Below are 15,030 nucleotides of genomic sequence, written 5' to 3'. Positions count from 1 at the left end.
ACATTAACCAACATGGTCCAGCACTAAACATCGTAAAGCCTTTAGTTTATGGAGAGAGGATGCTGCCATCAAATTCAAAATGGGCTAATATTTTTCTTTAAATGTTTCATTTTCTCACTTTGTTTAAAATACTGGTTTATAGGATTTGCAAATGATTGCATTCTGTTCTTAATCATATTTAACACAGCGGATCAAACGTGGGGAAGTGGGTGTTATATTCAGATTGTGGGATACATTTAGGAAATGTAAAACTTTTGATGTTAATGTTGTTTATTTGCAGGCAGTGGCGGTCCTAGCCTGTTTGGCACCCTGGGCGAACAATCCCTCTGGCGCCCCCCCCCCACACACACACAGACACAAATCCTTACACACATTAACATAAAGCTGCTGCACACACACACACACACACACACACACACACACACACACACACACACACACACACACACACACACACACACACACACACAGTATGCATTGTATGCAGACGGCTACCAAACAGCCATCATAATTCGTCATACAATGAGAACAGGACAAATCAACAATTGACAAGGACTAATTAATATTTAAATCTGTAACATAATGTATTGTTTGGAGTTTAGTCTGTTACTGTTTGTTTTTTTACCATTTCTTCTTGGAGCAACTGTAACCCACATAATTTCTGACTCACTCTGATTCTGATAGTTTCAGGATGACCTGCCATTATCCAATCACACATCTGCTTACCTGCATCTTTTGCTCGTTTCTCCTCCTCTTCTTTTCTATTTTTTCTAAGTTGAGCACCATGATGGCTTTGAACTTTTCTTGTCCATCTTCCATTGGTTTTAATTTTGCACTCCAGTATGAACACAAATCCCCCAACACAAGGATCACCACAACATGATCTAATAGACCTACACCTTAGTTCACAGATTCACTTCATCTAGGGTGCATTTCTGAGATTTCACACAACCCAGGATTCAAATCATGAATACATAATGGACTTGGATTTACAACATTATAAATGAAATGTGCTCTTTTTGGAAGCAGCAGGGGCCCCCTCCCCTCAAACTGTAAATTTAAATTGTTATTGATCCTTTACCCCTGGTCCTAAAGTGTATATTTATTTTCTTACTCTTCTTATTGTTTGTTTACTTGCACTGCTGTAACTGGAGCCTCGTCATCTCATATCTCTGTATACTGGACTGTCTGTAGCGGAGATGACAATAAAGTTTACTTTGACTTTGGCAGCGAGCAGGCGCACCGAGGGCTCTCGCGCTCACTTTCGTGTATAGAATTTCGAAAAAACATTGGTGCAAATTATAAGTCTGTATCATGATGCCTGGTGTTTTTGTGTTTGTTGGTTTGTTTTTATTTTTCTTTATTTTGTGAGTTGGTTATTAGATGCTGCTCCAGCCGGTCAGACTCATCTGGCTAACCTAACAGCAGTCCTGGCCAGGCTAGAAAAATATGGATTGAGAGCAAACAAAAACAAATGTGAGTTCTTCAAGGATGCCATTGAGTATTGTGGACACAAGATCGACAGACATGGGCTCCACAAAACCGAGGACAAAGTTGAAGCAGTCCTGAAGGCACCAGACACTAAAAATGTGAGTCAGCTACGTTCATTCTTGGGCTTAATTAATTATTACCACAAGTTTCTACCAAACCTTTCAACAGTCCTGCACCCGCTGAACTCTCTGCTGCAACAAAATGTCAAATGGAAATGGACAAACTATGAAGAGGCATTTAATTTAGTTAAGTTAAACAGCTCATTACATCAGAGGAGGTTCTGACACACTTTGACCCCAAGCTACCACTTCGCCTCGCCTGTGATGCCTCACCATATGGCATTGGTGCCGTGCTATCTCACAAAATGCCTGATCGATCCGAACGACTACTTGCCTTTGCCTCAAGGTCCCTAAATGCAGCCGAGCGCAACTATACGCAGATAGACAGAGAAACACTCAGTCTAGTGTGGGGAGTGAAGAAGTTTAATCAGTATTTATATGGACGACACTTCACCCTGATCACAGACCACCGACCGCTGGTGTCCATCTTTAACCCTCAGAAAGGTATTCCAACCATGGCTGCGGCACGCTTGCTTGGGCTTTGTTCCTGGGTGCACACACCTACACCATTGAGTTCAAAGGGAAAAAGCTACATGGAAATGCAGATGGACTTTCACGTCTTCCACACATGCAACCCACCGAAGAAATGACTGCTCCAGCTACTGTGTTTCATGTTACACAAATGGAACCCCTACCTGTCACAAGTGCTCAGGTGAAAAGAGAAACGAGCCAAAACACAATCTTGTCAAACGATCTTACTGTGAATGGTTGGCCGTCCTGTAGTGACACTCAGTTCTCTGCGTACTCCACCCACAAAGACCAACTATCCGTTTGCCAAGGATGTGTCATGTGGGGAACTCGTGTCATCTGCCACCCAAACTACGTACAAAGGTACTGGACTCACTGCACGATGGACATTTGGGTGTTAAGATGAAAGGTCTTGCTAGAAGCTATGTTTGGTGGCCAGGCACTGATTGTGAAATGGAGAATATGGCTAAATCCTGCATTGTTTGCCAGCAGACGCTGCGCCAGCCTCAAACAGCACCTGTACACGCGTGGGAGTGGCCATCTGCTCCATGGCAACGCATTCATATAGACTATGCTGGCCCATTTATGGACTAAATGTTCCAGGTTGTGGTTGATGCCCACTCAAAGTGGCCAGAAATCTTCCCCGTAAAGCAAGCAGCAGCTGCCAGCACGATCAATAGTCTTTGGTCACCGTTTGCACGCACAGGTCCGCCACAACAGCTCGTAAGACATATCACTTCAGCTCCCCATCATCCTGCAACAAAGCTGAACCAGCCAGTCGCACAGAGGGGAAACCGCTACAACAGAAAATTGACAATTTTTTTACTGTCTTACCACTCATGCAACAACTGGACACACACCTGCAATGCTCTTCATGGGATGAGATCTGAGATCACATCTAGATTTGCTGAAACCAGACATTCGCAAGGATGTCCAAGATAAACAGTCTTCCATGGTGGAAGCAACAAGAAACAAAACCAGGTTCTTCAATGTTGGACAAAAAGTTCTCGCCAGAGACTACAGAGACCCAAGTCAGAAATGGCATTCTGGCACGATTCGTTCACGGACCGGACCGCTGATATACACCATAAATGTTGGAGCCAACTTAGTCTGGTGTAGACATGTTGATCAGATTCTAGATGCAGAATGTCACGTGGTTCCAGAGCAACCTGAGAGGACACATCTACACCTCAAGATTCAGAAGAGTTTGCCCTCGCTTCACCACCTGAGGTTCAGGGTTTACGTGAAACCACCAATGTTCAAACACCTGAACTTTCCACACAGAGCACTATGGACTCTGACCAAACAGGCAGACATTACCCTGAGAGAAATCGCAGAGCACCTCAGAGACTGAACTTATAGGTTTCCAGTTCATTTTGTAAGGAAAGCGGTTAAAATGTTTAAGAGGAAACAACCTACCTCTATGTTGTAAATCACTGAGTAGATGTTATGACATGCATAGGTTCTTTCTCTTCAGCACCCTCTGCTGGTCATAATGGGAATTCTCACCTGCTTTTATTTTGGTGGGGTTTTTCTGTGTTCCTGTGGGTAGAAGAAACAGGAAGCTGGTCGCTTGTTAGCCTGCAGGATATGTTGTTGCTCTTTAAAACGTTTCTGCCTTGGAGAGTTATTGCTTGTGAGTATTAATGTATAACATGTTTACAAGTTTATTTGGTGCATTTCTATTACATAGATCTGTTTAGGAACCAGTTATTTCATGTGCTATGTTTATCTTTGAGGAAGCTAAACTCTCTAAGTTGTATTGTGATCAATACTGAGTCGCTGTTGATTACACATACTATATAACAGTATAGTTCATATCCTAGAAGTGTGTGTAAAGAGGAAAAGACATCTTGTGACATTTACTTTGTGTTTGTTTTTAGTTTTACGGGAAGAAAAGAATATCAATCATTGAACTACTGACGAAGTAAAAAGCCTTAAACTTACTTCCGCCTCCAATGTTCATTGAAACCGTTAGCTGTCTGTCAAGTTGGGCAAAGGGACGCACAATAAGGACAGAACAGTAAAAAAGCAGCTTCTCAGCAGGCAGAGATAATCAAAGACAGCAACTTCGTCTGCCAGCACGTCTCATCTCTACTACTGCTTACGCTTGCCACACAGCAGCATTGTGGGATGGAGGACACACAAGTCACAAAAGAAATAACGCAGCTGTCGGCTCTAGAGACCAGGTCAGTGGCCTCTATAGCATCGAGTGGATCATCAGCCAGTCGAGCCGCTGCTGCAGCTCGTGCTAAACTGGAGGCAGCTCGCGCACGAGCTGATTATGCCAAAATAGAGTCAGAAATGATGATTGAAAAGGCTCGCATAGAAGCCAAATTGAACACTTTACAGTATGAAAAGGAGGTAGCAGCAGCTATGGCTGAAGCCAGCATCCTTGAGGTTGCAGCAGAGGAGTCTGTCAAAACTGAAAGGAAACCAGCCTTTGAAGAGACTGCTGAAAGGACACGGCAGTATGTGGAGCAGCATCTACAGCCAACCGAGAGTGCTAAACCAGAGGAAGAGCATAGAGAGTCAACTGTTCATGAGTTGAAGCCCACGATTCAACCCAGGCAAAGCTTTGGTACTCCATATGTTGAATCTCACTTGTTCAAAATGAGAAACAAAGCCATTCCAACATCAGGGCTATCTCAGGAACCAAAGTCTGGTATTTATCCCCACTCAACACCGCACCCACCAGAGAGCACAAGGGAAAGGTCGCCTGATCGAGTCACACCTCAACTCCTACCAGATGGCAGTGCTCAGGTGGGTGATATAGCAAGGTACTTGGCACGGAGGGATCTTATTAATGCTGGTCTCACAAAGTTTGATGACTGCCCTGAAAATTACTGGGCGTGGAAATCCTCCTTTCTGAATGCAATCAGTGGACTAAAACTCAGCCCCAGTGAAGAGTTGGACCTCCTTATTAAATGGCTAGGGCACGACTCAGCACGGCACGTGAAAAGAATAAAGACGGTGCATGTCTGTCGTCCTGAAGTTGGACTGGACAAAGCCTGGGAGCGTTTGGAGGAATGTTTTGGCTCTCCAGAGATAATTGAAAAAACACTGTTCGACAGGCTTACAAACTTCCCAAAGGTCAGTAGCAAAGATCCTGTTAAGCTGAGAGAGCTTAGTGACCTGCTGCAAGAGGTTGAGGCAGCAAAATCAGAGGGTTATCTCCCAGGGCTAAGCTATCTTGACACTGCACGTGGTGTCGCTCCAATTGTGGACAAGTTACCACACAATATCCAGGAAAAGTGGCTCTCTCAGGGTTTTAGGTATAAAGTTGACCATAGTGTCATTTTTCCGCCATTTTCCTTTCTCTGTGACTTTGTCTGCAGAGAGGCACAAGCCCGCAATGATCCAGGCTTCAGGCTCTTAGCATCTACAACAGACCACTTTAGATCAGATACTACAGTGAGGAAGACCTATAAGGGTTTGGTCTCTGCTCACAAGACGGAAATATCACAGGGGAAAGCTGGCCAAGACAGCGTGAGAGAGCAAACCTGTGATGTGGAAAGGCAGTGCCCTATTCATAAAAAGCCACATCCCCTCAAGCGCTGCAGAGGGTTTCGCAATAAACCCATTGAGGAGCGTAAGACCTTCCTCAAGGACAATGGTATCTGTTTTAGATGCTGTTCTTCCACTAGTCACATGGCCAAGAACTGTAGCACAACAATCAAGTGTACAGAATGTGAAAGCAGGAATCATATCTCTGCCCTTCATCCAGGACCACCTCCTGCAACTCTCTTTGGTCATGGCGGGGAGGGCACAGAAGAGACAACTCAGCCTGCTATAACATCGACTTGTACCGAAGTATGTGGAGAAGCTCAGAGAGGAAGATCCTGTTCTAAGATCTGCTTGGTAAAGGTTTTCCCAAAAGCGCAGCCAGAGCGAGTGACAAAGGCTTATGTCGTGCTCGATGATCAGAGTAATCGGTCACTTGCCAGGTCAGAGTTTTTTGATGTTTATGGCATAGAGGGGTCAGAGTCTCCATTCACACTTCGTACATGTGCGGGAACAACAGAAATGATGGGTAGAAGAGCTACAGGCTTTGTAGTGGAGTCACTAGACGGAGCCACATCAGTCACGCTGCCGACAATAATTGAATGTAATAACATTCCGAGTAACAGAGCTGAGATACCTACCCCTGAGGTGGCAGCAGAACATGCTCATCTAAGGCCAATAGCCCATCTCATCCCACCACTCGATCACAAAGCAGAGATCCTCCTTTTACTTGGACGTGACCTACTTAGTGTCCACAAAGCGAGGCAGCATAGAAACGGTCCTCACAATGCCCCATATGCACAGAAACTGGACCTGGGATGGGTCATCATTGGTGACGTCTGTTTAGGTGACGCTCATAAGCCTGCAGCTGTGGATGCCTATCACACTAATGTGCTTGAGAACAATCGCCCATCCTATTTCAGACCATGTCCAAATATGGTTCATATCAAAGAGAAGTATGGGTCCAAGTCTGAGCGTAAAGCCTTCCCTACCACCGAAACACCTATAGTTAAGGCATGCACTCTTGGAAGCACCATCTTTGATACATCCGAGGACGATAACAAAATCGGCCTTTCTATTGAAGACAAACTGTTCCTAGAGGTCATGAAGAGAGAGATGTTCATAGATGACAGCAACAGCTGGGTGGCGCCACTTCCATTTAAGGGACCTCGCCAGTGGCTGCCCAACAATCGCGACCAGGCCGTCAAACGCTTATCCTCTCTTCAGCGCACCCTTGAAAAAAGGCCTGAAATGAAGAGGCATTTCTTTGCTTTCATGCAGAACATATTTGATCGTGACCATGCTGAACTGGCTCCTCCACTTGAGGTGGACAAGGAGTGCTGGTACTTACCTACGTTTGGGGTGTACCATCCTCAGAAGCCGGATCAGATCAGGGTTGTGTTTGACTCAAGTGCAAAGTGCCATGGCGTCTCTCTCAATGATGTTCTCCTCTCTGGACCTGACCTCAATAATAGCTTATTGGGAGTATTGTTGAGGTTCAGACGTGAAACTGTTGCAGTAACCGCTGACATTGAACAGATGTTTCACAGTTTCATTGTAAGAGAGGACCATCGAAACTATTTGCGCTTCCTCTGGCATGAAGACAACAATCCTGCCAATGACATCTGTGAGTATCAAATGAAGGTTCACGTGTTTGGCAACAGCCCCTCACCATCCGTAGCTATATACGGCCTTCGATGTGCAGCAGCTCATGGTGAAGAGGAATTCGGATCAGATGCACGACGCTTCATTGAGAGGGAGTTCTACGTTGATGATGCGCTTATGTCAAGGCCCACAGCCAGTGAAGCTATTGATCTAATGAAGAGAGCACAGGAAATGCTTGCCACATCTAACCTTCGCCTGCATAAAATAGCATCAAACAGCTCTGAGGTTCTTGATGCATTTTCTCCAGATGACCGTGCAAAGGGGCTTAAAGAGCTAAATCTGGAGACTGATGTGACACCTACACAGCGAAGCCTTGGTCTGATATGGGACCTAAAGAAAGACGCCTTTACCTTTCGAGTAGCAGAGACAGTGAAGCCCTTTACAAAGCGAGGTGTCTTAGCTACAATCAATGGTCTTTTTGATCCCTTAGGATTTGCTTCACCGGTTACAATCCAGGGAAAGATGCTGCTGAGAGAACTTTCAAGTGAGGCCCTAGACTGGGACACTCCACTGCCTAGAGAAAGGGAGGCCGAGTGGGATACATGGAAAGAATCTCTTGTCGATCTCAAGAATGTACATATTCCAAGGACCTACGCTTCTGCTACGATGTCAACAGCAATCAGAAAAGAGTTACACATCTTTTCAGATGCCTCCACTAAAGCCATTGCAGCAGTTGCTTTCCTAAAGACCACTGGCGAAAATCAGAACCATCAGGTGGGCTTCGTTCTAGGGAAAGCAAAATTGGCCCCACAATCTGCTCATACAATTCCAAGACTGGAATTGGGAGCTGCTGTTTTAGCTGCAGAGCTTGCTGAAGTCATCACAAGTGAACTGGACCTAAATCTTGAGGCAGTTGAATTCTACACAGACAGTCGTGTGGTTTTAGGCTATATAAGCAACCAGACGAAGAGGTTCTATGTATATGTTGGCAACAGGGTGCAGCGAATCAGGAGGATTTCAGAACCAAAACAATGGCACTATGTCCCTACGAGCTCTAACCCTGCTGACATAGGCACACGCTCGGTGCCTGCCGCCATGCTTGGTGACAGTGCCTGGCTTAAAGGACCTGCCTTCTTGTTACAAGCTAGTGTTACAAGAGAAGCTGAAACCTATGACCTTGTGGACCCCGAGTTGGATGATGAAATACGCAGCTTTGTCACTCACACGAGTAATGATGGGTCTCTGCTTGGATCGCAAAGGTTCAGACGTTTTTCCTCTTTGAAGAAACTCCTCAAGGCCCTTAGTTTGCTCATTCATATTGCAAAGGTCTTCAAGAGCAAAGATGAAGGTCCCTCTTGCAGTTCATGGCATCATTGCAAACAGTCTCGCACAGCAGAGGAACTGACAAAGGCTGAGATTGTCGTCATCAAAAGTGTGCAGAAGGAAATGTTTGAGGAGGAACTTGCCTGTATTGCTAATGGTAAAGACATACCAAAACACAGCTCTTTACAAAAACTCAGTCCCTACTGTGATGATGAAGGACTCTTGAGGATAGGTGGAAGGCTCAAACACGCCAACATCGACTACAAGGAGAAACATCCTCTCATTATTCCAGGTGGTAGCCATGTTGCCAAGTTGATAGTAGAACACCATCACCAGCGAGTAATGCATCAGGGACGGGTGTTCACAGAAGGTGCAGTCCGTACTGCTGGATATTGGATTACAGGAGCAAGGAGGCTAATCAAACAGATTATCCACAACTGTATCACCTGCAACAGACTTAGGAAGAAAGCAACTGAGCAAAGAATGGCAGATCTGCCTGCTGATCGTATCAGCACCGAACCTCCTTTCACCTTCGTGGGTTTGGATGTATTTGGCCCTTGGTCTGTGGTCACAAGGCGCACAAGAGGAGGCCAGGCAAATAGCAGAAGGTGGGCTGTTCTTTTTACGTGTCTTAGCACACGTGCTGTGCACATTGAACTGATTGAGTCGATGGACGCATCAAGTTTCATCAATTCCCTGCGTCGATTCTTCAGTTTGAGAGGGCCTGTTAAGCAGATTCGATCCGATTGTGGGACTAATTTCGTTGGTGCTTGCCGGGAGCTAGGTTTCACACTGACAGATCCCGACGTGTCAAGCATTAAAACATACCTGGGAGAAGAGGGATGCACCTGGATCTTTAATCCACCTCACTCTTCTCATATGGGAGGAAGCTGGGAACGTATGATAGGATTGTCCCGACGTATCCTGGATGCAATGCTTCTCCAAACCCCGCACTCTCACTTGACACATGAGGTGCTTTCTACTCTAATGGCAGAGGTAACAGCCATCATTAATGCTAGACCTTTGTCTCCTATCACAACAGATCCTGACACACCCTTCCTGTTGACACCTTCCATGCTTCTCACTCAGAAGGTGTGCACTCCTCTTCCCCCTCCGGGAAGTTTTATTGAGAAGGATCTCCATCGACAGCAGTGGAGGCAAGTTCAACACCTTGCAAACACATTTTGGACCAGATGGAGACGGGAGTACTTAGGGACACTGCAAAGCCGGAACAAGTGGCAACGTAACCATGCAAACCTCAAGGTGGGAGATTTGGTGCTCATCAAAGATGCACAAGCGAGGCGCAATGAATGGCCAATGGGACTTGTCAACCAGATCTTCCCGGATAAGGATGGCAGGGTCAGGAAGATTGAAGTGAGGGTCTCAAGAAATGGAACTATTAATACTTACCTGAGACCTGTGTCAGAGACAGTGTTATTGATGTCCCCAAAGGACTGAGAAGTATGTGTGTCATGATGGTAAACATTGTATTCAGATATAATCTGTAAAATCTTGCAGTTTATGATGTTTCAGTTGGTTCATAATGGTATTTTACAATACCAGACGGGGAGTGTTATGACATGCATAGGTTCTTTCTCTTCAGCACCCTCTGCTGGTCATAATGGGAATTCTCACCTGCTTTTATTTTGGTGGGGTTTTTCTGTGTTCCTGTGGGTAGAAGAAACAGGAAGCTGGTCGCTTGTTAGCCTGCAGGATATGTTGTTGCTCTTTAAAACGTTTCTGCCTTGGAGAGTTATTGCTTGTGAGTATTAATGTATAACATGTTTACAAGTTTATTTGGTGCATTTCTATTACATAGATCTGTTTAGGAACCAGTTATTTCATGTGCTATGTTTATCTTTGAGGAAGCTAAACTCTCTAAGTTGTATTGTGATCAATACTGAGTCGCTGTTGATTACACATACTATATAACAGTATAGTTCATATCCTAGAAGTGTGTGTAAAGAGGAAAAGACATCTTGTGACATTTACTTTGTGTTTGTTTTTAGTTTTACGGGAAGAAAAGAATATCAATCATTGAACTACTGACGAAGTAAAAAGCCTTAAACTTACTTCCGCCTCCAATGTTCATTGAAACCGTTAGCTGTCTGTCAAGTTGGGCAAAGGGACGCACAATAAGGACAGAACAGTAGGTGTCATATTTCAGTTTAAGTACAATTATTGGGTTACGGCATTTACCTGAAAATATCTCGATTGTTTGATACTTAATGTGTTCATCAAAGCTGGATGGGAGGAACTGTGATGTATTTAGTAAAATCAGTTTATATTTTGTGGTAAAGTAGAGAACACCAAGTGTGGTGTATGTGTGCATTGATATGCCTGTGCCGTTCCACAACATGGTTAATAAAGTAAGTTACTAACAACCAAAAATGTGTTGTTACTTTACCAGTTAAGTTATAAGAGAGAACATAACAAACTGGTTGAGATCCTGGATTAAAGAGGGAATGGGAAGGGAAGAGGAGTACAGAGGACTGATTGGTCGGTTCGTGAGGAGAATCACCTGAAACTGAATGTGGCCAAAACAAAGGTGCTGGTGGTGGACTAATTGTAATTTAAAATGTGAAAATTTTAGCTGTCCTCCATCATTCTCCCTGAGGAGTCGAGTTACGGTGACTTTGTATCTTCTACAAGAGACGCACAAGAGCAAGTTTAAAAAAAAACTGTAGAGGAAAATATGGCAAAGTCCCAAGACTTACAAAAGGAAGCTTATGCTAGACGAGTCCAGAAGTACAGAAACCTTGTGTACAGCGTTGGAGATGAAGTTCTTCTCTTGAACATGAAACGTGGAAGGAAGGGAGGAAGACTTGATCCAGATTTTTCAGGACCCTACACCATTCAAGACATCGCTGGCAAATGTGTGAGATTAAAAAACACAGAAGGAGCAACTTTAAGAAATCACTACAGCATTGACCATATCAAGCCGTACAGAAGAAGCCACCATGTAAATATCAGTGACAAGTAAAAATACCCAACTCGCAGTCAGACAGTGAACAGCAGCACAGACCTGAAGATGCCCCCCTGCCATCCTACTGCTAACCCTCAGTGCCAGCAAAGTCCAGAGGATTCATTATGCACCCAAAACGGCTGACACAAGGAGTTTAATTGTGTTCCAGGACCAGAAACGCGTGAACAAGAACTTCCCTCCCAGAAACAAAGCTTAGAAGATGAAGGTGACATAGTGAACAACTCTTTTTGACCAGTTGGTCATTTGTTGCCAGTTTGGCGTTGCAACTTAATTGACTGTTGCATGACTTTGTTTGCATTTTGCAGTCTTCAACTCATATTAGATGTAAAGAAACGTGCACTGAGCTTGTGGAAGTCTGGAAATGGATCTGCCTGTCAGTAATTTTCTCTTTTGCCCACCCGCTGTACCTTTCCTATTTCTCTGCGTGTAAATGCATGCCTATTGTATTGACTTTTTCCTGTTGTGGCCCGTCGGCCTTTACCAAGCTTATCCACTAGAAATCTCATGCATGCCTGAGCTAACTTATCATATTTTTCTTTTAGTAAAGAGGCTATGGCGTGCAAAGGATACTGGGCGCTTGGAGGCAGCTGTTGGACCATACAAGTTATTTTTCGAACACTGCAGGGGTCACGGTGGCTTTCTGATGAGGTAAGAGAACTTATCATTATTGATTCTGATTTCGAGGTTCTGCTCCTTCTGAAGCATTTGCAGTGCAGAGACCATTAATAGTTTAAAATGTGCGAGTAGGTGGGGGGGTTTGTATTGCAAAACTCTGATAAGGTTTCACCCATTCACTTCAATAGGAAAAAATGTTATCAACCACAACACAGATGTTGTGACATCTGTGACATCATAATACCCAGTTCCAGTATATGCAGAAAGAACCTTTATCAGCAATTCTATTCCTTTAGATGTTTTTGTGTACAGCACTCAAGCAGTTACTTCAAAAATTGTTGCTGTTGTTGTATAAACTCAGATTTTTCAAAACAGGTCATTGATGCATATCTGCACCGTGTTATTGACAGACGAAAGGTAAGTAAGAAATGTCATTTACCTACTAATTTTGAAATTAAAAAAAAACCCTATTTACTGTTCTATAACATTTTTCTATACTTGTGCAGAATGCTGCACACCTGCTCTGTTCAGTAGTTGCAAGCTCGTTGTTTTCTGGGCAGTTCAGATGCCTCAACTGGTATGTTGAAAGCTCAGAAGTGGTCCAAACAGTTGACTCCTTTCTGTTGCTGAGGAAAGAGTTCGGTTCCTTTAAAGAAGACTATATTTGAAAACACCCTGAGACGCATGGTACCTAAGTAAATCCAAATTACTCTGCACTTCCAATCCCACAGATGAAGTTCCCAGTTGAAGACGTGGCTGTGCCCTGTGAACTTTGGTACACACTGGATTCTTGTGGTATGTGTTCATTTTGTTATTAATTTGCGTAATTTGTTGTGAAGCAGTTTCTTGCACAAAGTGTTATTTTTAAATAAGTTTTCAGTGGCACAAACAATTGTAATTTTTAATTTAACTTTTTCTTTAGATTGTCAACATCTCTGCACAGAAAATACTGCTCATAGACCCCATGGGAATGAAGGTGTTTATGACAGGAAAGTTCTGCGCAACTGGAGGTATGTATGATACTGAGGTGTTATTCTTAGATTAAAAAAAAAAAATCTTGTTTCATTACAAACACTTTTGTTCAACTAGGAATTTTCTGAGGATGAGAGGGCATGAAGACACCATGGAGTGGCAGTTACAGACTATGCAACACAACAAGCGACAGGATTCCAGCAGTTGTGGAGTTTTACTGTTAAAGGTAACCCGTATTCAAATGATTCAGTTTCTTGTTAGCTAGAATTAAGACTTTAAGTGAATTTAAGTGAAGTGAAAGTTATTTCGGTCAACAACAACAAAGATGATCATTTTACATAGAAGTACTTAATCATACAGTAACTGAAAAAGGAAAAGGCTGAAGCCTTGTGGCTTATAATTATCCTATCCTTTACCTAATTAAGACTTTACATTCTAATTATGATCAATCTCACAGTTTGCAGAACACTACCTTGATTTTGGAGAGGTCAGTGAGGTGTCAACCACTACAGAGCCAGTTGTGCTGGAGCGAATGCAGATAGCTTGCACCCTACTTGAAAATCGAGGTAAGTCCAGTAAAGTCCTTATCACGTTAGTGCGTACTTCCAATTTAAATAGTGCTTTTCAAACAGCACAGTACAAATAGTGCTCTTCAAACACTTTCAGATAAGACCCTTCTCAAAGTCTAATTTAGACTAATTTTCCAGGAAGTATATTTGGAAAAAATGTACTATTATTTTTTAATTATTCAATAAATAATGTTTGATTAAAACCTAACTATGATTGTGTTTCAGGGAACGCTGAGGACTACTGCATTGTTTGCTCCATGTTAGATGCTAACGCTGACCGCAGCATGATTGAAATGGTAAAACAAAACAAAACAAAAGAAACACATAAGTCTTAGTATCATTACTTGCCAATCATAATTAAAATGTTGAGTAATAGTATTCACCAAACAGAATATGAGCCATTTATTTTTCCTTTCCAGGTGCAGTGTGAATCTTGCCAAAGATGGGCACATTTTGAATGTGAAAAATATAAAGAGAGCAACCAAGAATATAAATGCCAAAAATGTAGCCAGAGTCAGACAGAGACTGTGCAGAGACTGTAGAAGGACAGAGCAGCAGCAGAGCAGTCCAGATACACTGATGATCCTCTGTCAGATCCAGAGGGACACACAGGGATGATGCTGGACTCTACATTGTGTCTGACAGTGGAGCTGTTCTCAGAGCAGTTCACTCTGCAGCACTGACAGTCATCTGCACTTCTTCTCATTCCTCTGTCAGTCACTGCTGGATGAAGCTCTCCTCTCCACCTCCCAGTAACATGGCCCAGTCAGAGCGTCTCTACACACAAGCTGCTGCTGCTTCAACCTCTCTGGATCATCAGGACACAGCTCCTCCTCTCTCAGCACACACACCGTCCTGTTTACCATCATCACCTCCACCTGCAGAGAGAAGAAGGAAGAGCAGAGGAGATAAACGAGTGTTTCCAGAGACTCTTCATCAGCTGTCAGTCAGTGATGCAGCACATCCAGTATAAAGAGCAGCAGGGACTTCAGTGCTGGGACTGTACTAGGACTCATTGTTGCTTCACTTTTTCTAATCTTTGGATTTTTATTGAAGTTGATGAAGATGTTTTTCCCTCCTAGTTTGAGTTTGGACTTTCATTCATTAGAAGAACCTTGGTGTGTCCACTCTGAGCTCTGTAGGAACCCCAACAACAAGCCCAACAATCCAGATGGACGGTTCCAGCTGTTAACTGGAGGAATTCCATCCAAACATCTGCTCTCACTAAATTCTTCCTCACCTACAGACTGTGTTCTTCACTGCTTTAAACTTGGAAATGAATGCAGTCATTGGTCTGCGTGCTGCTTTGTTCAGAGAGCTGATTGGCTGTTGACAGTGTTTGATCAGAGCGTGTCAGCCGTTACTATGGTGACCATAA

The 15,030-nt window shown here is 43.6% G+C and overlaps 1 long non-coding RNA gene across 2 annotated transcripts in view; it reads left to right on the top strand.

Moving 5' to 3' along the window:
• The window catches only part of LOC146676622 (uncharacterized), a 148,754-nt gene that overhangs the window by 16,427 nt on the left and 117,297 nt on the right, over positions 1–15,030 (top strand). The gene's annotated exons all lie outside the window — the stretch shown is intronic.

The sequence above is a fragment of the Rhamphochromis longiceps genome, linkage group LG3, assembly GCF_057381845.1.
Source record: "Rhamphochromis longiceps isolate RC_006_pf linkage group LG3, R_longiceps_female_GT1.1, whole genome shotgun sequence".
NCBI classification, from domain to species: domain Eukaryota; kingdom Metazoa; phylum Chordata; class Actinopteri; order Cichliformes; family Cichlidae; genus Rhamphochromis; species Rhamphochromis longiceps.
Note: the sequence above shows the minus strand (reverse complement) of the source record. Positions and strands in the feature narration are given on the sequence as shown.